This window comes from Bombina bombina, chromosome 6 (assembly GCF_027579735.1).
Source record: "Bombina bombina isolate aBomBom1 chromosome 6, aBomBom1.pri, whole genome shotgun sequence".
Lineage (NCBI taxonomy): Eukaryota > Metazoa > Chordata > Amphibia > Anura > Bombinatoridae > Bombina > Bombina bombina.
The window spans coordinates 239239187-239265617 of record NC_069504.1 but is presented as its reverse complement, the minus strand read 5'-3'; the positions used below and the strand labels follow the sequence as shown (position 1 = coordinate 239265617).

Genomic DNA, 26431 nt, shown 5'->3' with positions numbered 1-26431 from the left:
GTGGAGCTAGAGGGGGAGCTATATGGACAGCTCTGCTGTGTGCTCTCTTTGCCACTTCCTGTAGGGAATGAGAATATCCCACAAGTAAGGATGAATCCGTGGACTGGATACACCTTGCAAGAGAAACAATAATTATCCAGAGAGCATATGAGGGGGCATACATTTAAAAATCTATAGGCTTGCATATGGCTTAGGTCTTAAAAAGGACCTATTGGGAGTTAACCTACAAAAACATTATTAGTAACTCAAAATATAAAAAAATGACAAAAAAGTTAAACCGCACAGTAAATTTGTTTTAGCTGAAGCAATCAACACATCTTCTGTAGAGTATAACCATCAGTAGAAATAAACAACAGGAACAATTTGATATTGATCAGCAGTGTCTCTACTCACATAATGAGGTCCAACAACTGTTTGTAGGTAGATATTCAGCATAAGACCAGTGTGGACTTCTGGAAAGGACATTACAGCATCAAACATATAACTACACATTAGACCTTATAATCATCATACAGAAAAAGAAATATAAAAAGATCAAAGTAGAGCAGGGTATTGCTTCAAAAGGTAGGTATCTCCTCTTATATCAACCGATGCCAATTCTATGAAATGGGATATTAGCAGTCCCAAACACCCCACTTGCAACAAAATGACTGATTATCACCCTCAAATCCATGAGTTGGATTAGTCGCAGTCCAAGCTAAAGAGCTCATCGACACCATGAAACCCTCAAAGGCAAAAATGATAGTGTCAGGCTTACACAGCAGCAGTATCTGGCATACCTTCTCTGGGAGCAGGAAAACGGAAGCGGCACACCCAGTAAACAGCCGTACTCCCAGGCACATCCATCCAGTGTATATCATATAATCGTATCTCTGGGAACCATCTAACAAGTAGACCATATCTCTCCTACTCAGGGATCCTTCAGAGATGAGAAGCTCCTGGACGTCTCCTGCATGTAAGTCAGGTGTCTGTAGATGAGCCCAGGGACTTCTTAGTACTCGCACACTGCTCGTTCCAATCTCTAGTTTAGCCTCAGGAGATGCTTCCAACAATAGTGAGACAGATGGATTTAATTCCTTTAGCCACCTCTCGTCACTCTCCCCTACAGATGGGCATGAAACTGCCACCAAAATCTTTTGCATGTCACTACTCATGTTTAAAGATTTTGATTGTAGATGTATTCCACAATCAAATTAGAAAACTCGCTCTTAAAATCTTTTCAGTAAAATATCTAAAATTGAATTTACTACACTTAATAGTGTTAGTAGAGAAGAAAATAATTGTTGCTCTAATGGCTTCTACCAGTTACCTGGGGGTAATCCGAGCCTAGGCCTTGAGGACAGCAGAGTCCATCTAAGTAACAGTTACGGCTTGTTAGTGGTTTCTGCAGCCGACAGTCTCGTGGCCTTACCAAAGAGCTTAGGTCAAGGAACTATCACAGCACAAGTTCCAAACTTCAACAAGTAATATTAGGCAATGTTGCTAAGCAGAGTCGTATATAGAGATCCCAAAAAATAATAAATTCAACATATTAACATCTAAAATATAAGCAAAATACATATACATACATAAACACACAGGAGTGGAAAAACATTACTATAGTATACTAGACAGGGATTAAAAGCCACTAGCCCAGAAGGAAAAAAGTTACTAGTACACATGTTAAAGATAGGAAAAAAAGACCAAATTTGTACTTTTCTTCTGCAATTTCTTACTCATGGACTAGTAAAAATTGCAAGTCCTGCATATTATATACAGTATAATATATCTATACACACAAATATATATTTTTTTCTTTAACTTCCTTATTCCCCTAACTCATTGCCAGTCTAGAGGAAGCATGCTATAGTTCTGAAATTTATCAGAATGGTACTGGTATCTGCCCCGCTTCGTTGTTTTGCTCTTATGGAATAGAGAACATTCTTTTTTTCTCTATTGTTCATTTTTATGCTGCTTTTATTTTAATACAATGGAAGCAAGAATTATTCAGATGAATGTGTCAACTTACCACCAATGTTTCTGGTTATGGCTACTGCTACTCACATGTGCATGAGGCAGTAATCAGTGACATAGTGAGCACAGTGTACAGGGAGCAGGAAGGAAAAGAAAAGTGCAGAAAGAACATTGGGCTCAGCTGCGCCTAGGACAACACAGACAGATATAAAAGTGGGTAGCAGATGGTGGGAGCAACATAAATAAATAAGTGGTGGTTAAGAGGAGTCATTTGCAGACAGCAGCAAGTCACCACCGACTGATACAGTTGCTCACTCTCTTTAATGGTAGTCAGACAACCAATAGACATGACATAATTCTGCCATGACATCATGTACTGTAGTAATCAGTGTGAGTACAAGAGGGCAACAGGCAAGCACAAAGGCCTTGAGGGAAGTATTACTAATATATTTATTTACTACAACAACCTGATGCCCAGTATTTGTCAATCCCTGCCAAACCAGGTATCAGAACATTTTCTCTCCTGTAAATCTAAATTCTGAAACATAACAACAAAATGTTATAGCCATAAACATATTTAGTGAGTCATTATGTCCATTTCATCACAATCTCAGCATGACTAATCCTAACCAGCACAAACAATACTATAAAATAAAAAAACATCACTTTGACATTCCCAGTTCTTATACGGCCACTGAAGTCAAAATTAAAGTTTGATGATTCAGATGCAGCATGCAATGTAAAAAACAAAAATTACCAACATACTTCCAATATCAAAAATGTTCACATTCTTTGTATATGCATTGAGGCTGCAGCACTTACTGAGCATGTACTGTACAGAAATGTACAGTATATCTTTATATGATTAATTTTGTGTTGTAATTCTAATAGGTGACCTGTGCAATTAACCTTTTGAACTCTAAAACCATGTGTATATATCTAAGGGATTTGAACATGGGATTTATAAGTATTCAAAATGTGAATTTATTGGGTTACTAAATTCACTATTTTTTTCTATAATTGATTAAGCAGGTAGAGTTAGGAACCAATGTCACAAAACAGATACAAATGTATTCCAATATGGCAGAGATAATGTCAGTGTAATTTGCCCATGAAAACAACATACATTATGCTTACCTGATAATTTTCTTTTCTTCTGACGGGAAGAGTCCACAGCTGCATTTATTACCTTTGGGAATTCAAAACCTGGCCACTAGGAGGAAGCAAAGACACCCCAGCCAAAGGCTTTAAATACCTCCCCACTTCCCTCATCACCCAGTCATTCTGCCAAGGGAACAATGAACAGTAGGAGAAATATCAGGGTGAAAAAAAGGTGCCAGAAGAATAAAAATTGAATTCTGCCCCATAGATAAAACGCAGGTGGGAGCTGTGGACTCTTCCCGTCAGAAGAAAAGAAAATTAAATTATCAGGTAAGCCTAATTTATGTTTTTCTTCTTAAACGGGAAAAGTCCACAGCTGCATTCATTACTTTTGGGAAACAATACCCAAGCTAGAGGACACTGAATGCAAACAAAGGGTAGGTACAAAAAACTGCATAAGACAAGGGAAAAACCCCCTAATCAGTTACACAACCTGCAAAGCCGTGGCAGAAACCATTCAAACCCAGAGTCTGCCGAGCACAAAGGCTTTCGAGGAGTCAGCCCTGTGGCACTTAACTCCCACAAAAAAGGATTCTGACCTAAAACCAAAAAACCTCTATCAACCCCGAGAGGGAAAGTAGAGAAAACCATAAGAGATCCGAAGGACCATCCAACACAGGCTCAAGTCAAACTGGTCAAAAATCCCAATCTACCCCAAGAGGGAGAATAGAGGACCCCATGAGATCCAAAGGACCCAATCAAACTTAGAGCAAACTGAGGTTGCCACAGGACCACTGTCCAGGGAAACAAACTCCCTAGGAGGACAAGGACCAGAAGATAAGTCCATAGTCAGGAGAAAACATCACTAGGATGACCGGAAGGCCCCCCTCATATCCCTGACACAGCACCATGCCAACTATAGTGTCCCAGAAAATTGTGAGTTCCCCCTTGCAACCTAGACAAGTCAAAACCTGTCAGGCTAGACAAGCAGAGATAAGCAGAGACAGAAAACCCGTCCTAGCAGCTTAAAGAGAGCTCTACAAGAGGGCACAGAGCCACATGTTAGCAAAACTCACGATGACCAACAGGCAGCAAAGCTGTCCTAAGCCATTGTGGGAAACCATGGAGTCATCCATCCCGGCAGCAGCCGCCACCAGTATATAGATGGCACTAAAAATCCCCCCTCAAAAGTGGAGAACAGATTCAATAAAGTAAACGGTCATTACTGCAAAAAGCAGACTGATCCCCTATCTTTTTTCCAGGATAACAGTCCCAGCCCAAAGGCTAGCGAAAGACTGAAGACAAAAGTCTCAGACCTTCGGAAGAAAAAGGATGGATCTACGAGGAATCAAAACTCCAGAGTAGAACTCTGACCGCTACTAAAAAATTGGCATGCTACCCTGAACCATGACAGGAACCTCATGCTCGGGTCCAAGGACCCATACACTGCAGCCTTCCATAGAAAGAACACTACTCAAGGGAAGAAAGCACTCTGACCCACAGCATTCTGATACCAGAATTCAATTCCGTGATTCTGAGAACACAAGAGAGGAAAAAACCCTACGAGGCGAGAAAAACCAAGGACCGACGGGCACTTCACAGATACTGAGGTACCTCCAAATCATGGAGAACATGTAAGAACCCCTTCTCCACCCTAGGTGAGAAGAAAACAGAATTTATGTTTACCTGATAAATTACTTTCTCCAACGGTGTGTCCGGTCCACGGCGTCATCCTTACTTGTGGGATATTCTCTTCCCCAACAGGAAATGGCAAAGAGCCCAGCAAAGCTGGTCACATGATCCCTCCTAGGCTCCGCCTACCCCAGTCATTCGACCGACGTTAAGGAGGAATATTTGCATAGGAGAAACCATATGGTACCGTGGTGACTGTAGTTAAAGAAAATAAATTATCAGACCTGATTAAAAAAAAAAACCAGGGCGGGCCGTGGACCGGACACACCGTTGGAGAAAGTAATTTATCAGGTAAACATAAATTCTGTTTTCTCCAACATAGGTGTGTCCGGTCCACGGCGTCATCCTTACTTGTGGGAACCAATACCAAAGCTTTAGGACACGGATGAAGGGAGGGAGCAAATCAGGTCACCTAAATGGAAGGCACCACGGCTTGCAAAACCTTCCTCCCAAAAATAGCCTCAGAAGAAGCAAAAGTATCAAACTTGTAAAATTTGGTAAAAGTGTGCAGTGAAGACCAAGTCGCTGCCCTACATATCTGATCAACAGAAGCCTCGTTCTTGAAGGCCCATGTGGAAGCCACAGCCCTAGTGGAATGAGCTGTGATTCTTTCGGGAGGCTGCCGTCCGGCAGTCTCATAAGCCAATCTGATGATGCTTTTAATCCAAAAAGAGAGAGAGGTAGAAGTTGCTTTTTGACCTCTCCTTTTACCGGAATAAACAACAAACAAGGAAGATGTTTGTCTAAAATCCTTTGTAGCATCTAAATAGAATTTTAGAGCGCGAACAACATCCAAATTGTGCAACAAACGTTCCTTCTTCGAAACTGGTTTCGGACACAGAGAAGGTACGATAATCTCCTGGTTAATGTTTTTGTTAGAAACAACTTTTGGAAGAAAACCAGGTTTAGTACGTAAAACCACCTTATCTGCATGGAACACCAGATAAGGAGGAGAACACTGCAGAGCAGATAATTCCGAAACTCTTCTAGCAGAAGAAATTGCAACTAAAAACAAAACTTTCCAAGATAATAACTTAATATCAACGGAATGCAAGGGTTCAAACGGAACCCCCTGAAGAACTGAAAGAACTAAATTGAGACTCCAAGGAGGAGTCAAAGGTTTGTAAACAGGCTTAATTCTAACCAGAGCCTGAACAAAAGCTTGAACATCTGGCACAGCGGCCAGCTTTTTGTGAAGTAACACAGACAAGGCAGAAATCTGTCCCTTCAGGGAACTTGCAGATAAACCTTTTTCCAAACCTTCTTGAAGGAAGGATAGAATCCTAGGAATCTTAACCTTGTCCCAAGGGAATCCTTTAGATTCACACCAACAGATATATTTTTTCCAAATTTTGTGGTAAATCTTTCTAGTTACAGGCTTTCTGGCCTGAACAAGAGTATCGATAACAGGATCTGAGAACCCTCGCTTCGATAAGATCAAGCGTTCAATCTCCAAGCAGTCAGCTGGAGTGAAACCAGATTCGGATGTTCGAACGGACCCTGAACAAGGTCTCGTCTCAAAGGTAGCTTCCAAGGTGGAGCCGATGACATATTCACCAGATCTGCATACCAAGTCCTGCGTGGCCACGCAGGAGCTATCAAGATCACCGACGCCCTCTCCTGATTGATCCTGGCTACCAGCCTGGGGATGAGAGGAAACGGCGGGAACACATAAGCTAGTTTGAAGGTCCAAGGTGCTACTAGTGCATCCACTAGAGCCGCCTTGGGATTTAGAAGGGACCCTAGTACCTTTGTGAAAATCCTTGGAGCAGTGGCTAATCCGAAAGGAAGCGCCACGAACTGGTAATGTTTGTCCAGGAATGCGAACCTCAGGAACCGATGATGTTCCTTGTGGATAGGAAAATGTAGATACGCATCCTTTAAATCCACCGTGGTCATGAATTGACCTTCCTGGATGGAAGGAAGAATTGTTCGAATGGTTTCCATCTTGAACGATGGAACCTTGAGAAACTTGTTTAAGATCTTGAGATCTAAGATTGGTCTGAACGTTCCCTCTTTCTTGGGAACTATAAACAGATTGGAGTAGAACCCCATCCCTTGTTCTCTTAATGGAACAGGATGAATCACTCCCATTTTTAACAGGTCTTCTACACAATGTAAGAATGCCTGTCTTTTTATGTGGTCTGAAGACAACTGAGACCTGTGGAACCTCCCCCTTGGGGGAAGCCCCTTGAATTCCAGAAGATAACCTTGGGAGACTATTTCTAGCGCCCAAGGATCCAGAACATCTCTTGCCCAAGCCTGAGCGAAGAGAGAGAGTCTGCCCCCCACCAGATCCGGTCCCGGATCGGGGGCCAACATTTCATGCTGTCTTGGTAGCAGTGGCAGGTTTCTTGGCCTGCTTTCCCTTGTTCTAGCCTTGCATTGGTCTCCAAGCTGGCTTGGCTTGAGAAGAATTACCCTCTTGCTTAGAGGACGTAGCACCTTGGACTGGTCCGTTTCTACGAAAGGGACGAAAATTAGGTTTATTTTTTGCCTTGAAAGGCCGATCCTGAGGAAGGGCGTGGCCCTTCCCCCAGTGATATCAGAGATAATCTCTTTCAAGTCAGGGCCAAACAGCGTTTTCCCCTTGAAAGGAATGTTAAGTAGCTTGTTCTTGGAAGACGCATCAGCCGACCAAGATTTCAACCAAAGCGCTCTGCGCGCCACAATAGCAAACCCAGAATTCTTAGCCGCTAACCTAGCCAATTGCAAAGTGGCGTCTAGGGTGAAAGAATTAGCCAATTTGAGAGCATTGATTCTGTCCATAATCTCCTCAAAAGGAGGAGAATCACTATCGACCGCCTTTATCAGCTCATCGAACCAGAAACATGCGGCTGTAGCGACAGGGACAATGCATGAAATTGGTTGTAGAAGGTAACCCTGCTGAACAAACATCTTTTTAAGCAAACCTTCTAATTTTTTATCCATAGGATCTTTGAAAGCACAACTATCCTCTATGGGTATAGTGGTGCGTTTGTTTAAAGTGGAAACCGCTCCCTCGACCTTGGGGACTGTCTGCCATAAGTCCTTTCTGGGGTCGACCATAGGAAACAATTTTTTAAATATGGGGGGAGGGACGAAAGGAATACCGGGCCTTTCCCATTCTTTATTAACAATGTCCGCCACCCGCTTGGGTATAGGAAAAGCTTCTGGGAGCCCCGGCACCTCTAGGAACTTGTCCATTTGACATAGTTTCTCTGGGATGACCAACTTGTCACAATCATCCAGAGTGGATAATACCTCCTTAAGCAGAATGCGGAGATGTTCCAACTTAAATTTAAATACAATCACATCAGGTTCAGCTTGTTGAGAAATGTTCCCTGAATCAGTAATTTCTCCCTCAGACAAAACCTCCCTGGCCCCATCAGACTGGGTTAGGGGCCCTTCAGAAAACATAATTTATGCTTACCTGATAAATTCCTTTCTTCTGTTGTGTGATCAGTCCACGGGTCATCATTACTTCTGGGATATTATCTGCTCCCCTACAGGAAGTGCAAGAGGATTCACCCAGCAGAGTTGCTATATAGCTCCTCCCCTCTACGTCACCTCCAGTCATTCGACCAAAGACCAACGAGAAAGGAGAAGCCAAGGGTGTAGTGGTGACTGGATTATAATTTAAAAAATATTTACCTGCCTTAAAAAACAGGGCGGGCCGTGGACTGATCACACAACAGAAGAAAGGAATTTATCAGGTAAGCATAAATTATGTTTTCTTCTGTTATGTGTGATCAGTCCACGGGTCATCATTACTTCTGGGATACCAATACCAAAGCAAAAGTACACGGATGACGGGAGGGATAGGCAGGCTCATTATACAGAAGGAACCACTGCCTGAAGAACCTTTCTCCCAAAAATAGCCTCCGAAGAAGCAAAAGTGTCAAATTTGTAAAATTTGGAAAAAGTATGAAGCGAAGACCAAGTTGCAGCCTTGCAAATCTGTTCAACAGAGGCCTCATTCTTAAAGGCCCAAGTGGAAGCCACAGCTCTAGTAGAATGAGCTGTAATTCTTTCAGGAGGCTGCTGTCCAGCAGTCTCATAGGCTAAACGAATTATGCTACGAAGCCAGAAGGAGAGAGAGGTAGCCGAAGCCTTATGACCTCTCCTCTGACCAGAGTACACGACAAACAGGGAAGACGTTTGTCGAAAATCCTTAGTTGCCTGCAAGTAGAACTTGAGGGCACGAACTACATCCAGATTGTGTAGAAGACGTTCCTTCTTTGAAGAAGGATTTGGACACAAGGATGGAACAACAATCTCTTGATTGATATTCCTGTTAGTGACTACCTTAGGTAAGAACCCAGGTTTAGTACGCAGAACTACCTTGTCTGAGTGAAAAATCAGATAAGGAGAATCACAATGTAAGGCTGATAACTCAGAGACTCTTCGAGCCGAGGAAATAGCCATTAAAAACAGAACTTTCCAAGATAACAATTTTATATCAATGGAATGAAGGGGTTCAAACGGAACACCCTGTAAAACGTTAAGAACTAAGTTTAAACTCCATGGCGGAGCAACAGTTTTAAACACAGGCTTGATCCTAGCTAAAGCCTGACAAAAGGCCTGGACGTCTGGATTTTCTGACAGACGCCTGTGTAACAAGATGGACAGAGCTGAGATCTGTCCCTTTAATGAGCTAGCCGATAAACCCTTTTCTAAACCTTCTTGTAGAAAGGACAATATCCTAGGAATCCTAACCTTACTCCAGGAGTAATCTTTGGATTCACACCAGTATAGGTATTTACGCCATATTTTATGGTAAATCTTTCTGGTAACAGGCTTCCTAGCCTGTATCAGGGTATCAATAACCGACTCAGAAAAACCACGTTTTGATAAAATCAAGCGTTCAATTTCCAAGCAGTCAGCTTCAGAGAAGTTAGATTTTGATGTTTGAATGGACCCTGTATCAGAAGGTCCTGTCTTAGAGGTAGAGACCAAGGCGGACAGGATGACATGTCCACTAGATCTGCATACCAAGTCCTGCGTGGCCATGCAGGCGCTATTAGAATCACTGATGCTCTCTCCTGTTTGATTTTGGCAATCAATCGAGGAAGCAGCGGGAAGGGTGGAAACACATAAGCCATCCTGAAGTTCCAAGGTGCTGTCAAAGCATCTATCAGAACCGCTCCCGGATCCCTGGATCTGGATCCGTAGCGAGGAAGTTTGGCGTTCTGGCGAGACGCCATGAGATCTATATCTGGTTTGCCCCAACGTCGAAGTATTTGGGCAAAGACCTCCGGATGAAGTTCCCACTCCCCCGGATGAAAAGTCTGGCGACTCAAGAAATCCGCCTCCCAGTTCTCCACTCCCGGGATGTGGATTGCTGACAGGTGGCAAGAGTGAGACTCTGCCCAGCGAAATATCTTTGATACTTCCATCATTGCTAGGGAGCTTCTTGTCCCTCCCTGATGGTTGATGTAAGCTACAGTCGTGATGTTGTCCGACTGAAACCTGATGAACCCCCGAGTTTTTAACTGGGGCCAAGCTAGAAGGGCATTGAGAACTGCTCTCAATTCCAGAATGTTTATTGGCAGGAGACTTTCCTCCTGGCTCCATTGTCCCTGAGCCTTCAGAGAATTCCAGACAGCGCCCCAACCTAGTAGGCTGGCGTCTGTTGTTACAATTGTCCAGTCCGGCCTGCTGAATGGCATCCCCCTGGACAGATGTGGCCGAGAAAGCCACCATAGAAGAGAGTTTCTGGTCTCTTGATCCAGATTCAGAGTGGGGGACAAATCTGAGTAATCCCCATTCCACTGACTCAGCATGCACAATTGCAGCGGTCTGAGATGTAGGCGTGCAAAGGGTACTATGTCCATTGCTGCTACCATTAAGCCGATCACCTCCATGCATTGAGCTACTGACGGGAGTTGAATGGAATGAAGGACACGGCATGCATTTAGAAGCTTTGTTAATCTGTCTTCTGTCAGATAAATCTTCATTTCTACAGAATCTATAAGAGTCCCCAAGAATGGAACTCTTGTGAGAGGAAAGAGAGAACTCTTCTTTTCGTTCACTTTCCATCCATGCGACCTTAGAAATGCCAGAACTAACTCTGTATGAGACTTGGCAGTTTGAAAGCTTGAAGCTTGTATCAGAATGTCGTCTAGGTACGGAGCTACCGAAATTCCTCGCGGTCTTAGTACCGCCAGAAGGGCACCCAGAACCTTTGTGAAGATTCTTGGAGCCGTAGCCAATCCGAATGGAAGGGCTACAAACTGGTAATGCCTGTTTAAGAAGGCAAACCTTAGATACCGGTAATGATCTTTGTGAATCGGTATGTGAAGGTAAGCATCCTTTAAATCCACTGTGGTCATGTACTGACCCTCTTGGATCATGGGTAAGATTGTCCGAATAGTTTCCATTTTGAACGATGGAACTCTTAGGAATTTGTTTAGGATCTTTAAATCCAAGATTGGCCTGAAAGTTCCCTCTTTTTTGGGAACCACAAACAGGTTTGAGTAAAACCCTTGTCCTTGTTCCGACCGTGGAACCGGATGGATCACTCCCATTAATAATAGATCTTGTACACAGCGTAGAAACGCGTCTTTCTTTATTTGGTTTGTTGACAACCTTGACAGATGAAATCTCCCTCTTGGGGGAGAGAATTTGAAGTCTAGAAGGTATCCCTGAGATATGATCTCTAGCGCCCAGGGATCCTGGACATCTCTTGCCCAAGCCTGGGCGAAGAGAGAGAGTCTGCCCCCCACTAGATCCGGTCCCGGATCGGGGGCCCTCGGTTCATGCTGTCTTAGGGGCAGCAGCAGGTTTCCTGGCCTGCTTGCCCTTATTCCAGGACTGGTTAGGTTTCCAGCCTTGTCTGTAACGAGCAACAGCTCCTTCCTGTTTTGGTGCAGTGGAAGTTGATGCTGTTCCTGTTTTGAAATTCCGAAAGGGACGAAAATTAGACTGTCTAGCCTTAGCTTTGGCTTTGTCTTGAGGTAGAGCGTGGCCCTTACCTCCTGTAATGTCAGCAATAATTTCTTTCAAACCGGGCCCAAATAAAGTTTGCCCCTTGAAAGGTATATTAAGTAATTTGGACTTAGAAGTTACATCAGCCGACCAGGATTTTAGCCACAGCGCCCTACGTGCCTGAATGGCGAATCCTGAATTCTTAGCCGTAAGTTTGGTTAAATGTACTACGGCCTCCGAAATGAATGAATTAGCTAGTTTAAGGACTCTAAGCCTGTCCGTAATGTCGTCCAGCGTAGCTGAACTAAGGTTCTCTTCCAGAGACTCAATCCAAAATGCTGCCGCAGCCGTAATCGGCGCGATGCATGCAAGGGGTTGCAATATAAAACCTTGTTGAACAAACATTTTCTTAAGGTAACCCTCTAATTTTTTATCCATAGGATCTGAAAAAGCACAGCTATCCTCCACCGGGATAGTAGTACGCTTAGCTAAAGTAGAAACTGCTCCCTCCACCTTAGGGACCGTTTGCCATAAGTCCCGTGTGGTGGCGTCTATTGGAAACATCTTTCTAAATATTGGAGGGGGTGAGAACGGCACACCGGGTCTATCCCACTCCTTAGTAACAATTTCAGTTAATCTCTTAGGTATAGGAAAAACGTCAGTACTCGCCGGTACCGCAAAGTATTTATCCAACCTACACATTTTCTCTGGTATTGCAACAGTGTTACAATCGTTAAGAGCTGCTAAGACCTCCCCTAGTAATACACGGAGGTTTTCCAATTTAAATTTAAAATTTGAAATATCTGAATCCAATCTGCTTGGATCAGAACCGTCACCTACAGAATGAAGCTCTCCGTCCTCATGCTCTGCAAGCTGTGACGCAGTATCAGACATGGCCCTAGAATTATCAGCGCACTCTGTTCTCACCCCAGAGTGATCACGCTTGCCTCTTAGTTCTGGTAATTTAGCCAAAACTTCAGTCATAACAGTAGCCATATCTTGTAATGTTATCTGTAATGGCTGCCCAGATGTACTAGGCGCCATAATATCACGCACCTCCCGGGCGGGAGATGCAGGTACTGACACGTGAGGCGAGTTAGTCGGCATAACTCTCCCCTCGCTGTTTGGTGAAATTTGTTCAATTTGTACAGATTGGCTTTTATTTAAAGTAGCATCAATACAGTTAGTACATAAATTTCTATTGGGCTCCACCTTGGCATTGGAACAAATGACACAGGTATCTTCCTCTGAATCAGACATGTTTAACACACTAGCAATAAACATGCAACTCGGTTACAATTTTATTTAACAAAAACGTACTGTGCCTCAAGAAGCACTAAACGATTAAATGACAGTTGAAATAATGAACTGAAAAACAGTTATAGCATCACTCTTTACAAACAACACAACTTTTTAGCAAAGGTTTGTTCCCATTAGTAAAATAACACTAATTAAATTTTAAACATAAAAATTACAGAGCAACGTTTTAAATCACAGTCACTATATAAGTCTCACAGCTCTGCTGAGAGAATCTACCTCCCTTCAAAGAAGTTTGAAGACCCCTGAGTTCTGTTAGAGATGAACCGGATCATGCAGAAAATACAAGAGTAACTGACTGGAAATTTTTGATGCGTAGCAAAGAGCGCCAAAAACGGCCCCTCCCTCTCACACACAGCAGTGAGAGAGAAACGAAACTGTCATAATTAAAACAAGCAAACTGCCAAGTGGAAAAATAATGCCCAAATATTTATTCACTCAGTACCTCATTAATGCAAACGATTCTACATTCCAGCAAAAACGTTTAACATGAAAAATACCTAATAAAAGGTTTAATGTACTTTTACAGAGTAATTCCGGTGAAATACCATCCCCAGAATACTAAAGTGTAGAGCATACATACATGTTCATTATAACGGTATGGCAGGATTTTTTCATCAATTCCATTCAGAAAATAAAAACTGCTACATACCTCAATGCAGATTCAACTGCCCGCTGTCCCCTGATCTGAAGTTTTTACCTCCCTCAGATGGCCGAGAAACAGCAATATGATCTTAACTACTCCGGTTAAAATCATAAGAAAAACTCTGGTAGATTCTTCTTCAAACTCTGCCAGAGAGGTAATAACACGCTCCGGTGCTATTGTAAAATAATCTGAGTAATCCCCTCCGAATAGTTTCCAACCTTAGTCCTCTCACACCTCCTATCTAGTCTTTGGGTGCAAGAGAATGACTGGGGGTGACGTAGAGGGGAGGAGCTATATAGCAACTCTGCTGGGTGAATCCTCTTGCACTTCCTGTAGGGGAGCAGATAATATCCCAGAAGTAATGATGACCCGTGGACTGATCACACATAACAGAAGAAATATTATTATCAGCGTCGTCATGCTCTTCAGTATCTAAAACAGAGCAGTCGCGCTTACGCTGATAAGTGTTCATTTTGGCTAAAATGTTTTTGACAGAATTATCCATTACAGCCGTTAATTGTTGCATAGTAAGGAGTATTGGCGCGCTAGATGTACTAGGGGCCTCCTGAGTGGGCAAGACTCGTGTAGACGAAGGAGGGAATGATGCAGTACCATGCTTACTCCCCTCACTTGAGGAATCATCTTGGGCATCATTGTCATTGTCACATAAATCACATTTATTTAAATGAATAGGAATTCTGGCTTCCCCACATTCAGAACACAGTCTATCTGGTAGTTCAGACATGTTAAACAGGCATAAACTTGATAACAAAGTACAAAAAACGTTTTAAAATAAAACCGTTACTGTCACTTTAAATTTTAAACAGAACACACTTTATTACTGCAATTGCGAAAAAACATGAAGGAATTGTTCAAAATTCACCAAATTTTCACCACAGTGTCTTAAAGCCTTAAAAGTATTGCACACCAAATTTGGAAGCTTTAACCCTTAAAATAACGGAACCGGAGCCGTTTTGAACTTTAACCCCTTTACAGTCCCTGGTATCTGCTTTGCTGAGACCCAACCAAGCCCCAAGGGGAATACGATACCAAATGACGCCTTCAGAAAGTCTTTTCTAAGTATCAGAGCTCCTCTCACATGCGACTGCATGCCATGCCTCTCAAAAACAAGTGCGCAACACCGGCGCGAAAATGAGGCTCTGCCTATGCTTTGGGAAAGCCCCTAAAGAATAAGGTGTCTAAAACAGTGCCTGCCGATAATATTATATCAAAATACCCAGATAAAATGATTCCTCAAGGCTAAATATGTGTTAATAATCAATCGATTTAGCCCAGAAAAAGTCTACAGTCTTAATAAGCCCTTTTTGAAGCCCTTATTTACGATCGTAATAAACATGGCTTACCGGATCCCATAGGGAAAATGACAGCTTCCAGCATTACATCGTCTTGTTAGAATGTGTCATACCTCAAGCAGCAAGAGACTGCTCACTGTTCCCCCAACTGAAGTTAATTGCTCTCAACAGTCCTGTGTGGAACAGCCATGGATTTTAGTGACGGTTGCTAAAATCATTTTCCTCATACAAACAGAAATCTTCATCTCTTTTCTGTTTCTGAGTAAATAGTACATACCAGCACTATTTCAAAATAACAAACTCTTGATTGAATAATAAAAACTACAGTTAAACACTAAAAAACTCTAAGCCATCTCCGTGGAGATGTTGCCTGTACAACGGCAAAGAGAATGACTGGGGTAGGCGGAGCCTAGGAGGGATCATGTGACCAGCTTTGCTGGGCTCTTTGCCATTTCCTGTTGGGGAAGAGAATATCCCACAAGTAAGGATGACGCCGTGGACCGGACACACCTATGTTGGAGAAAAGGATTAAGCAATGGTAACCACCCTACCAATATAGGCTAAACCCCAATATTGTCAGTCCAGTTGGTACAGCAACTGGAGCCTAACAGGAAGCATCAGATGTCCCAGCAGACAAGTAGGGACCCGTCAGAAAACCTCAAACTGAAGCCTCAGGCTGATATTAAATCTCCCATGAGAGTCAGAAACCCCGCCCCCTCCAAAGGGAGACGCGGGAGAGAAAACCCCCGAGGTTAAGCAGGACCGTTCATACAAATTCCAAGCAAGAGACATGGTCCTAAGCCGGAGTCCTCGAAAAATGGAACCGATCTGAAGATCCAAAGCTCCTGAGAAACCCAAAAGCTGCTTCCTATGGATCACTCCTATCCTCCTCCTGGTGGCCAGGTGTTGTATTTCCCAAAAGTAATGAATGAAGTTGTGTACTCTCCCTGCCTTATGGAAGGAAAAGTAAACTTGCTTGGGTCTTCGACCTATGCTATAGGTCTTTAGTGACCTCAGTGAGGGCCTTGCATATTGGTTTTATATGTGCAATTGTGACTCACACATTGACAGACACAACTGGAGCATGCTAATTTTGAGCTTAAAGTGATGGTAAATCTAAGCATTTAACATAGGCTAGGATTTTCCATCACTAAAAATCCATCACTAAAAATCGAGGGGAGTTTTATTGATCAAACGTGTAAAAAAGGGTGCTAAACTCACCTTGTCTGTGCCGTTGCACAGCGCTAAATTCAACGGCTCCGGCTGCCCATGGCACAACGATCTTCTACCAATGAGGTGTGGCTTGCACCTCTGAACCAATAGCTGTGCATGTAAACTGACAGGTTTATGTATGCACGCACTTCACTTCTATTTTCAAATGTGCTTTGTTCTCTTGATATAAACATATAAAGACAAAAAAGAGTGCGAGTGTATCAAGCTGTTTCCTGAGAACAGAATTGCCAACCTCAATAGTTGCAAAATCAAACAAATATGCAACTGGTATTGGACAAGAAGTGGAAGTGTTAGAGGTGGTACGGCTATCTGTTATAAAATAGGTGACTAGAAATAGTGTCTCAAACAAGTAACACACAAATTGTCACAAAAAATAATATCTAAAAGTAATATCACAAAAAACACTAACTGACAAAGTTGATAAAAGGTTAAAGTATTTATTTAAAGTTGAAGTTTATATTTAAAAAGACAAATCATCGTGATCAGAAATAAAAAGTGTAAATCGTGGCTTTCTATATGACGTGTAGAACAGGTACAGCGGTGGGTGCTAATCACTGGTGATAGGCCGATAACTGGTTGGATTTTACAAATAAATGTCAGTCACAGGAATCTTATCTTAATATATATATATATATATATATATATATATATATATATATATATATATATATATATATATATATATATATATATATGATAGTACTCAAATGGAATAAAATAATGATACACCAGTGTAAAACAATGATACAAGTAACAATATTCTAATATATATGTTTATAGTCCCGTTCAAAATACCAAATTGGAGTAAAAAAGTATCATTTGACACAAATAAGGCTCTTGAACAAAAAGGAGGTTTAAAAAAGCTGCAGCTAAAAAATGAAAAAAATATAATAAAAATAATAAAAAATTGTTACAATGAAAAAATGTTGACTTATTTCTTAAAATCCCACATTGGTTATAATCCTTGTATTCTTAAATTGCATATTATGTTTTGTTAAAAACAGAATTTATGCTTACCTGATAAATTACTTTCTCCAACGGTGTGTCCGGTCCACGGCGTCATCCTTACTTGTGGGAATATCTCTTCCCCAACAGGAAATGGCAAAGAGTCCCAGCAAAGCTGGCCACTTAGTCCATCCTAGGCTCCGCCCACCCCAGTCATTCGACCGACGGACAGGAGGAAAAAATAGGAGAAACCATAGGGTGTCGTGGTGACTGTAGTTAGAGAAAATAATTCATCGGACCTGATTAAAAAACCAGGGCGGGCCGTGGACCGGACACACCGTTGGAGAAAGTAATTTATCAGGCAAGCATAAATTCTGTTTTCTCCAACATTGGTTTGTCCGGTCCACGGCGTCATCCTTACTTGTGGGAACCAATACCAAAGCTTTAGGACACGGATGAAGGGAGGGAGCAAATCAGGTCACCTAAACGGAAGGCACCACGGCTTGCAAAACCTTTCTCCCAAAAATAGCCTCCGAAGAAGCAAAAGTATCAAATTTGTAAAATTTGGCAAAAGTGTGCAGTGAAGACCAAGTCGCTGCCTTACATATCTGATCAACAGAAGCCTCGTTCTTGAAGGCCCATGTGGAAGCTACAGCCCTAGTGGAGTGAGCTGTGATTCTTTCAGGAGGCTGCCGTCCGGCAGTCTCATAAGCCAATCGGATGATGCTTTTAAGCCAAAAAGAAAGAGAGGTAGAAGTTGCTTTTTGACCTCTCCTTTTACCAGAATAGACGACAAACAGAGAAGAAGTTTGTCTGAAGTCTTTTGTAGCTTCTAAGTAGAATTTTAGAGCACGGACTACATCTAAATTGTGTAGTAAACGTTCCTTCTTTGAAACTGGATTCGGACACAAAGAAGGTACAACTATCTCCTGATTAATATTTTTGTTGGAAACAACCTTTGGTAGAAAACCAGGCTTAGTACGCAAAACAACCTTATCTGAATGTAACACCAGATAGGGTGGAGTACATTGTACAGCAGATAACTCAGAAACTCTTCTAGCAGAAGAAATAGCAAACAAAAACAGAACTTTCCAAGATAACAACTTAATATCTACGGAATGTAAAGGTTCAAACGGAACCCCTTGAAGAACTGAAAGAACTAGATTTAAACTCCAGGGAGGAGTCAAAGGTCTGTAAACAGGCTTGATACGAACCAAAGCCTGAACAGATGCTTGAACATCTGGCACAACTGCCAGTCGTTTGTGTAGTAGGACAGATAAAGCAGAAATCTGTCCCTTTAGAGAACTTGCAGATAATCCTTTATCCAAACCTTCTTGTAGAGAAAGGAAAGAATCCTAGGAATCTTTATCTTATTCCATGGGAATCCCTTGGATTCACACCAGCAGATATATCTTTTCCATATTTTATGGTAAATCTTTCTAGTTACCGGTTTTCTGGCTTAAACCAGAGTATCTATCACGGAATCTGAAAACCCACGCTTTGATAGAATCAAGCGTTCAATCTCCAAGCCGTCAGCTGGAGGGAGACCAGATTTGGATGTTCGAATGGACCCTGAACAAGAAGGTCCTGTCTCAAAGGTAGCTTCCATGGTGGAACCGATGACATATTCACCAGGTCTGCATACCAAGTCCTGCGTGGCCACGCAGGAGCTATCAAGATCACCGAGGCCCTCTCCTGTTTGATCCTGGCTACCAGCCTGGGAATGAGAGGAAACGGTGGAAACACATAAGCTAGGTTGAAGGTCCAAGGCGCTACTAGTGCATCCACTAGAGTCGCCTTGGGATCCCTGGATCTGGACCCGTAGCAAGGAACCTTGAAGTTCTGACGGGACACCATCAGATCCATATCTGGAATGCCCCATAGTTGCGTCAACTGGGCAAAGATCTCCGGGTGGAGTTCCCACTCCCCCGGATGGAATGTTTGACGACTCAAATAATCCGCTTCCCAGTTTTCCACACCTGGAATGTGGATCGCAGATAGGTGGCAGGAGTGATTCTCCGCCCATTGTATTATTTGGGTCACTTCTTTCATCGCCAGGGAACTCCTTGTTCCCCCCTGATGATTGAGATACGCAACAGTCGTCATGTTGTCTGATTGGAATCTTATGAATCTGACCTTTGCTAGCTGAGGCCAAGCCTTGAGAGCATTGAATATCGCTCTTAGTTCCAGAATGTTTATCGGGAGAAGAGACTCTTCCCGAGACCACAGTCCCTGAGTTTTCAGGGATTCCCAGACCGCGCCCCAGCCCACTAGGCTGGCGTCGGTCGTGACGATGACCCACTCTGGACTGCGGAAGCTCATTCCCTGGGATAGGTGATCCTGGGTTAGCCACCAACGGAGTGAGTCTCTGGTCTTCTGATCTACTTGCATCACTGGAGACAAGTCTGTATAGTCCCCATTCCACTGTTTCAGCATGCACAGTTGTAATGGTCTTAGATGAATTCGCGCAAAAGGAACTATGTCCATTGCTGCAACCATCAATCCTACTACTTCCATGCACTGAGCTACGGAAGGACGAGGAATAGAATGAAGAACTTGACAAGCGTTTACAAGTTTTGACTTTGACATCTGTCAAGAAAATCCTCATTTCTAAGGAATCTATTATTGTTCCCAAGAAAGGATCTCTTGTAGACGGAGACAGGGAACTTTTTTCTATGTTCACCTTCCATCCGTGAGATCTGAGAAAGGCCAGAACGATGTCTGAGTGAGCCTTTGCCTTTGAAAGAGACGACGCTTGTACTAGAATGTCGTCCAAGTACGGTACTACTGCAATGACCCTTGGTCTTAGAACCGCTAGAAGGGATCCGAGTACCTTTGTGAAAATCCTTGGAGCAGTGGCTAACCCGAATGGGAGGGCCACAAACTGGTAATGTTTGTCCAGAAAGGCGAACCTTAGGAACTGATGATGTTCTTTGTGGATAGGGATATGTAGATACGCATCCTTTAGATCCACGGTAGTCATAAATTGACCTTCCTGAATTGTGGGTAGAATCGTTCGAATGGTTTCCATCTTGAACGATGGTACTCTGAGAAATTTGTTTAGGATCTTTACATCCAGGATTGGTCTGAAAGTTCCCTCTTTTTTGGGAACCACAAACAGATTTGAGTAAAATCCCATTCCTTGTTCCGCCGTTGGAACTGGGTGTATCACTCCCATCTTTAACAGGTCTTCTACACAATGTAAGAATGCCTGTCTCTTTATTTGGTTTGAGGATAAGTGAGACATGTGGAACCTTCCCCTTGGGGGTAGTACCTTGAATTCCAGAAGATAACCCTGAGAAACTATTTCTAGCGTCCAGGGATCCTGAACATCTCTTGCGCAAGCCTGAGCAAAGAGAGAGAGTCTGCCCCCCACTAGATCCGGTCCCGGATCGGGGGCTACTCCTTCATACTGTTTTGTTAGCAGCGGCAGGCTTCTTGGCCTGCTTACCCTTGTTCCAGCCTTGCATCGGTTTCCAGGCTGGTTTGGTCTGTGAGGTATTACCCTCTTGCTTAGAGGATGCAGAATTAGAGCCCGGTCCGTTCCTGAAATTACGAAAGGAACGAAAATTAGACTTATTCTTGGCTTTGAAAGGCCTATCTTGTGGGAGGGCGTGGCCCTTTCCCCCAGTGATGTCTGAGATAATCTCTTTCAATTCTGGCCCGAAGAGAGTTTTACCCTTGAAGGGGATATTAAGTAATTTTGTCTTGGATGATACATCCGCTGACCAAGACTTTAGCCAAAGCGCTCTGCGCGCCACAATTGCAAACCCTGAATTTTTCGCCGCTAATCTAGCTATTTGCAAAGCGGCATCTAAAATAAAAGAGTTAGCCAACTTAAGTGCGTGAACTCTGTCCATAACCTCCTCATATGGAGTCTCTCTACTGAGCGATTTTTCTAGTTCCTCGAACCAGAACCACGCTGCTGTAGTGACAGGAACAATGCACGAAATGGGTTGAAGAAGGTAACCTTGCTGTATAAAAATCTTTTTAAGCAAACCCTCCAATTTTTTATCCATAGGATCTTTGAAAGCACAATTATCCTCGATAGGAATAGTAGTGCGCTTGTTTAGAGTAGAAACTGCCCCCTCGACCTAAGGGACTGTCCTTTCTGGGGTCGACCATAGGAAATAATTTCTTAAATATAGGAGGGGGAACAAAAGGTATGCCGGGCTTTTCCCATTCCTTATTCACTATGTCCGCCACCCGCTTGGGTATAGGAAAAGCGTCGGGGTGCACCGGTACCTCTAGGAACTTGTCCATCTTGCATAATTTTTCTGGAATGACCAGGTTGTCACAATCATCCAGAGTAGATAACACCTCCTTAAGCAGTGCGCGGAGATGTTCTAATTTAAATTTAAATGTCACAACATCAGGTTCAGCCTGTTGGGAAATTTTTCCTGAATCTGAAATTTCCCCATCTGACAAAACCTCCCTCATGGCCCCTTCAGATTGGTGTGAGGGTATGACAGAACAATTATCATCTGCGCCCTCCTGCTCTTCAGTGTTTAAAACAGAGCAATCGCGCTTTCTCTGATATGCAGGCATTTTGGATAAAATATTTGCTATGGAGTTATCCATTACAGCCGTCAATTGTTGCATGGTAATAAGCATTGGCGTGCTAGAAGTACTAGGGGCCTCCTGCGTGGGCAAAACTGGTGTAGACACAGAAGGAGATGATGTAGAACCATGTCTACTCCCTTCATCTGATGAATCATCTTGGGCAACTTCATTATCTGTGACAGTACTGTCCTTACTTTGTTTGGACGCTTTAGCACAATTATCACATAATTTAGAAGGGGGAGACACACTGACTTTCATACATATAGAACATAGCTTATCTGAAGGCACAGACATGTTAAACAGGCTTAAACTTGTCAGTAAAACACAAAAACCGTTTTAAAATAAAACCGTTACTGTCTCTTTAAATTTTAAACAGAGCACACTTTATTACTGAATATGTGAAAAAATATGAAGGAATTGTTCAAAATTTACCAAAATTTCACCACAGTGTCTTAAAGCATTAAAAGTATTGCACACCAACTTCCAGAGCTTTAACCCTTAAAATAACGAAACCGGAGCCGGTTACAGTTTTAACCCCTCTACAGTCCCAGCTACAGCCTTTGCTGCGACTCTACCAAGCCCAGAGGGGAATACGATACCAAATGACGCCTTCTAGGAACTTTTCCAACTATTTTCAGGTCCTCACATATGCATCTGCATGTCTTGCTCTCAAAAACAACTGCGCAGTAATGGCGCGAAAATGAGGCTCAGCCTACAACTGGGAAGGCCCTTCCTGGCTGGAAAAGGTGTCTAACATAGTGCCTGACGTTAAAAAACGTTCCCCACGTTTATAAATGTGAAATACCAGCATAAACATGTATAAAATGCCCAAATAAAGCAATCGATTTTGCCCATAAAAGTGTCTACCAGTTTTATAGCCCATATTAAGCCCTTTATTCTGCTTGAGACTAAGAAAATGGCTTACCGGTCCCCATGAGGGGAAATGACAGCCTTCCAGCATTACACAGTCTTGTTAGAAATATGGCTAGTCGTACCTTAAGCAGAAAAGTCTGCTAACTGTTTCCCCCAACTGAAGTTACTTCATCACAACAGTCCTATGTGGAAACAGCAAAGGATTTTAGTTACTGTCTGCTAAAATCATCTTCCTCTCACAAACAGAATTCTTCATCTCTTTCTGTTTCAGAGTAAATAGTACATACCAGCACTATTTTAAAATAACAAACTCATGATAGTAGAATAAAAAACTACAACTAAACACCACATACTCTTAACCATCTCCGTGGAGATGTTGCCTGTGCAACGGCAAAGAGAATGACTGGGGTGGGAGGAGCCTAGGAGGGACTATATGGCCAGCTTTGCTGGGACTCTTTGCCATTTCCTGTTGGGGAAGAGATATTCCCACAAGTAAGGATGACGCCGTGGACCGGACACACCAATGTTGGAGAAATACAATTTGCGTGTTAATTTATAATTGTTAATCCAATAATGGCACTGTTCACTTAGTTTGGCAACAATTTCAGAGCTTTAAAATACTGCAATATTGTAACTGAAGAGTAAGTGTTAGAAAGCTTTTATATGGATATCCCTTTAAACTGTTTAAACTATTGACTTTTTTCAAATATCTTGTTCACTTGGTAGGATAAAGCAATTACGGCTTTATTTCAGGCAAGAAAATACCTTTGGAATAATCCTTCTGGTCAGACGGTTCTTTTCCCTTGCATATTCGTAAGGCGTATGTATATTAAGATGGTTGAAATTTTCTTATCCTGCTTGACCGGGCTCGCTCAGGTAGTAGCAGCGTCCTTGGACTCTTACCGAATGTAGCAGGTTTTCTCAGCAACCAATCCTTAAGCTTGTCTCCTTGTTTGCTGTGAATTCAAATCTCACCTCTCACAAGTAATCGATATTAAGCGGTTCTCCTATCGCCCGATGTAAGTGTTCTACTACTCACAGTGGGGCGGTCTTGGGAGCGCTGGTGCTCACGTTAACTGGCCAGTTAGTTTACGAGTTATGAGCTGGAGCTAGTGGTCTTCTACGCGTTTCGGCTCTGTGACTGCAAGCCTTTGGAGGTAGCTTACTAGGAGCTAGCTGCTGATTTGTCTATTGTGATTGGCTAACTAGATGTGTTCAGCTAGCTGCCAGTAGTGCGTTGCTGCTCCTTCAGCAAAGGACAACAAGAGAATGAAGCACATTTAATATAATTTTAAACAACTTTCCAATTTACTTTGATGTTCTATCTGAATCATGAAAGAACATTTTGGGGTTCCCTGTCCCTTTAAGACAACAATTAGGGCCTCATTAGTCTGTGTGGGTGTACATGTGTATGTAAAAGTATGGTGCATAATTTTGAGTCAAAGAAACTGATTTCCACTGCAGACAGTAAATATTAAAGCACAGGACAATAGTTTAGAACCACAATATTGAACATGCTAACCAATTTATTTGCTTACCAATAAGGAATTATTAGATTATAACAGAACTGAATTCTATGCCATTCCACAGTGCAACTTTGTTCCACCCCCCAACTACAGCAGCATCCTAAAGCAATCACCTACACCTGCCTTATGGTAGCATCGGCCCTGGGTGAAATGTATCATGATCTGGATTAGAAAATGGAATATAGTGTTGAATAAAAGCTATTTTTAATGATTATTTTTTTTTTTACATCCCACTTCCTAAGTCCTACAGGAGCATCAAACAACAGGATAATATGTGAAAGAACAAATATCACGAGAATGGAGATGTATAAAACTAAGACACTGCAGCTTTAAGAGATGTTTACATGTTTACTTACATTTACAATACTATAAAAATATGCACAAGATTTCTTGGAAAAATAAATTAAATCTGGCGCTTCCCCATTTGGTTTTCTCTGAAAAGACTACACATCCTCTTTGTACATCCTGTTCTGGCAAAAAAATAATAAACTTAAAAACAAAAAAGTTATCAAATAAATTTGCTAATGAGATATTTTTCCAGTACTGCAAAAAGTCCATATACAAAAGAGTAAAGGTGTTTTATTTTTGCAGAGATACAAGGATAAAAGCAATATTTTGCAAAGATCACAAAAATATACATTGCCAAACGGTTTATGTCTACAAATATCTATTTTATGGTTTCTTTTCACATGCAAAGAATATTATGATCTAGAAAATGTCTAAGCAGCTTTTTTAAAAGGGACATTGAACTGATTTTTTTCTTTACTTCCTCCATAAAGGTGGAAATATGATAGATAGCGATCAGTAAAATCAGCTAGGTAGTGTGCCCATTAAATAGGTCAAGGGGATAATAGATAGCTAGATAGAGATAGATATTGCCTAAACATACCTTTAAGTTCTTGCAAAATAAAAAGGCATATTGACATTATACTCACCTTTTACTATCGAGGACGCCTGACAGTCATCTCAGTAATATCGCCTCCGGTTTGTAAGGCTGCCAAGAGAAAAAGGAAAGTGGCAGTTTGTCTTACCAAGCTTTGTATAATCAGCCTGTCAGCTCAGATTACAGAGTTTCCCTTTAGGTATACAAGTTTAGATACACATTACTCATGTGAACCCAAATGAAAGCTGAAAATGTTTTTATCATACATATGAAAGAACATGATTTTTTTTTTTTTTTTTTTTTTTTTAAATTTTTATTTTATTGAGGTTAAAATAGCATAAATACAACAGTCTCATCAACAGGGTACATTCCACAACATACGTTATACTGACATGACATGGCATTTTGGGCACCTCAGTTTTTAAATCTTATAGGTTCGCTTAGTCCTCAGACAGACAGGGCCAATCAAGGGCCCACAAATTGAATAAAGTGGTTGAGGACATGTCAATGAAGATAATAGTGAAATTTGCAGTTTCAGTGTAAGTCAGATAAATACAGATTATGGAATGAACACACTATACCAGAACAGTGAAGTATAAGAGGGCACCAATGTAGCTCTACAGATCAACAGTTATTACAGGTTTGTCATGCATGATAGAGTTTCACAGTAACCAGTAAGGTTGTATAAATATGTAAAACATTCTAAGATCTAACTAGGCTATAATATCCATTAAGCAGGTGCTACAAGCCTATGTGGAACTGTGCATTATAGAACATGAGTAAGCTTAGTCCCAAAATCAACATATTCTCATACAGTGTTCATCTTGAATATAGAGTCCCTAGACCCCGTACTAAATTACAGGCAGTAGTGCACTTAAGCAAACAGGTTGGTGTTATATGCGCTGTGATCCCCCTGCTTGTATTAAAAAACAAATTGCCAACTGGGTATTGGTCAGCATGTCCTCAGGCGACAAGTGGCATGTGTACCCACAGCAGAGAGGGTGCATCTAAAGTTCTGCGGTTGTTCTCCTAAACAGGGTTAATAATGTCTCAGGCATCAGTGCCGTCATGAAGTAGGAGAGGGAAAAAAAATAAAGAGTCACCATGTAGGTTGTGCAGGGGCATAACAGCGGTACCAGAGTGATGATATATAGCCCCACAACAGACATGAAGAGTCACCCCACACCTGTCTTCCTGTAAGACTTATTCTGGTGAGGCATGTTCCCCCAGCAGTCCCTATGAACCTGTATACCCTGCACACATGGTGTCTTCAAGGAGCAACTACATTGCAGGCCACCGGAACAGCGTGGAGTGTGGGGTCCACTGTCTAGACGAAGTGACGCCCGAACAACCAGCAGCCCGGGCCACACGCTTCCCCGGTCAAGAGTCCTGTCATCGATGGCCCTCGCAGCTGTTAGGTCTATCGGGCAGTCCCGGGTTCCTTCTGGCACATGTGGGTCAATCTCCCCTCTCTGGG

General features: G+C 42.2%; 1 protein-coding gene across 3 annotated transcripts in view; it reads right to left on the bottom strand.

Annotated features, from left to right (window-relative positions):
* Positions 1-26431, bottom strand: part of OSBPL8 (oxysterol binding protein like 8) — a 760079-nt gene that overhangs the window by 661251 nt on the left and 72397 nt on the right. For 2 of the 3 annotated variants that reach the window (XM_053716764.1, XM_053716765.1), the window contains exon 2: positions 25007-25065. The exons of the other annotated variant lie outside the window; for it this stretch is intronic. The gene's annotated coding sequence lies outside the window, so the exon portion shown is untranslated. The remainder of the gene's footprint in view (positions 1-25006; positions 25066-26431) is intronic. 3 annotated transcript variants of the gene reach the window in all.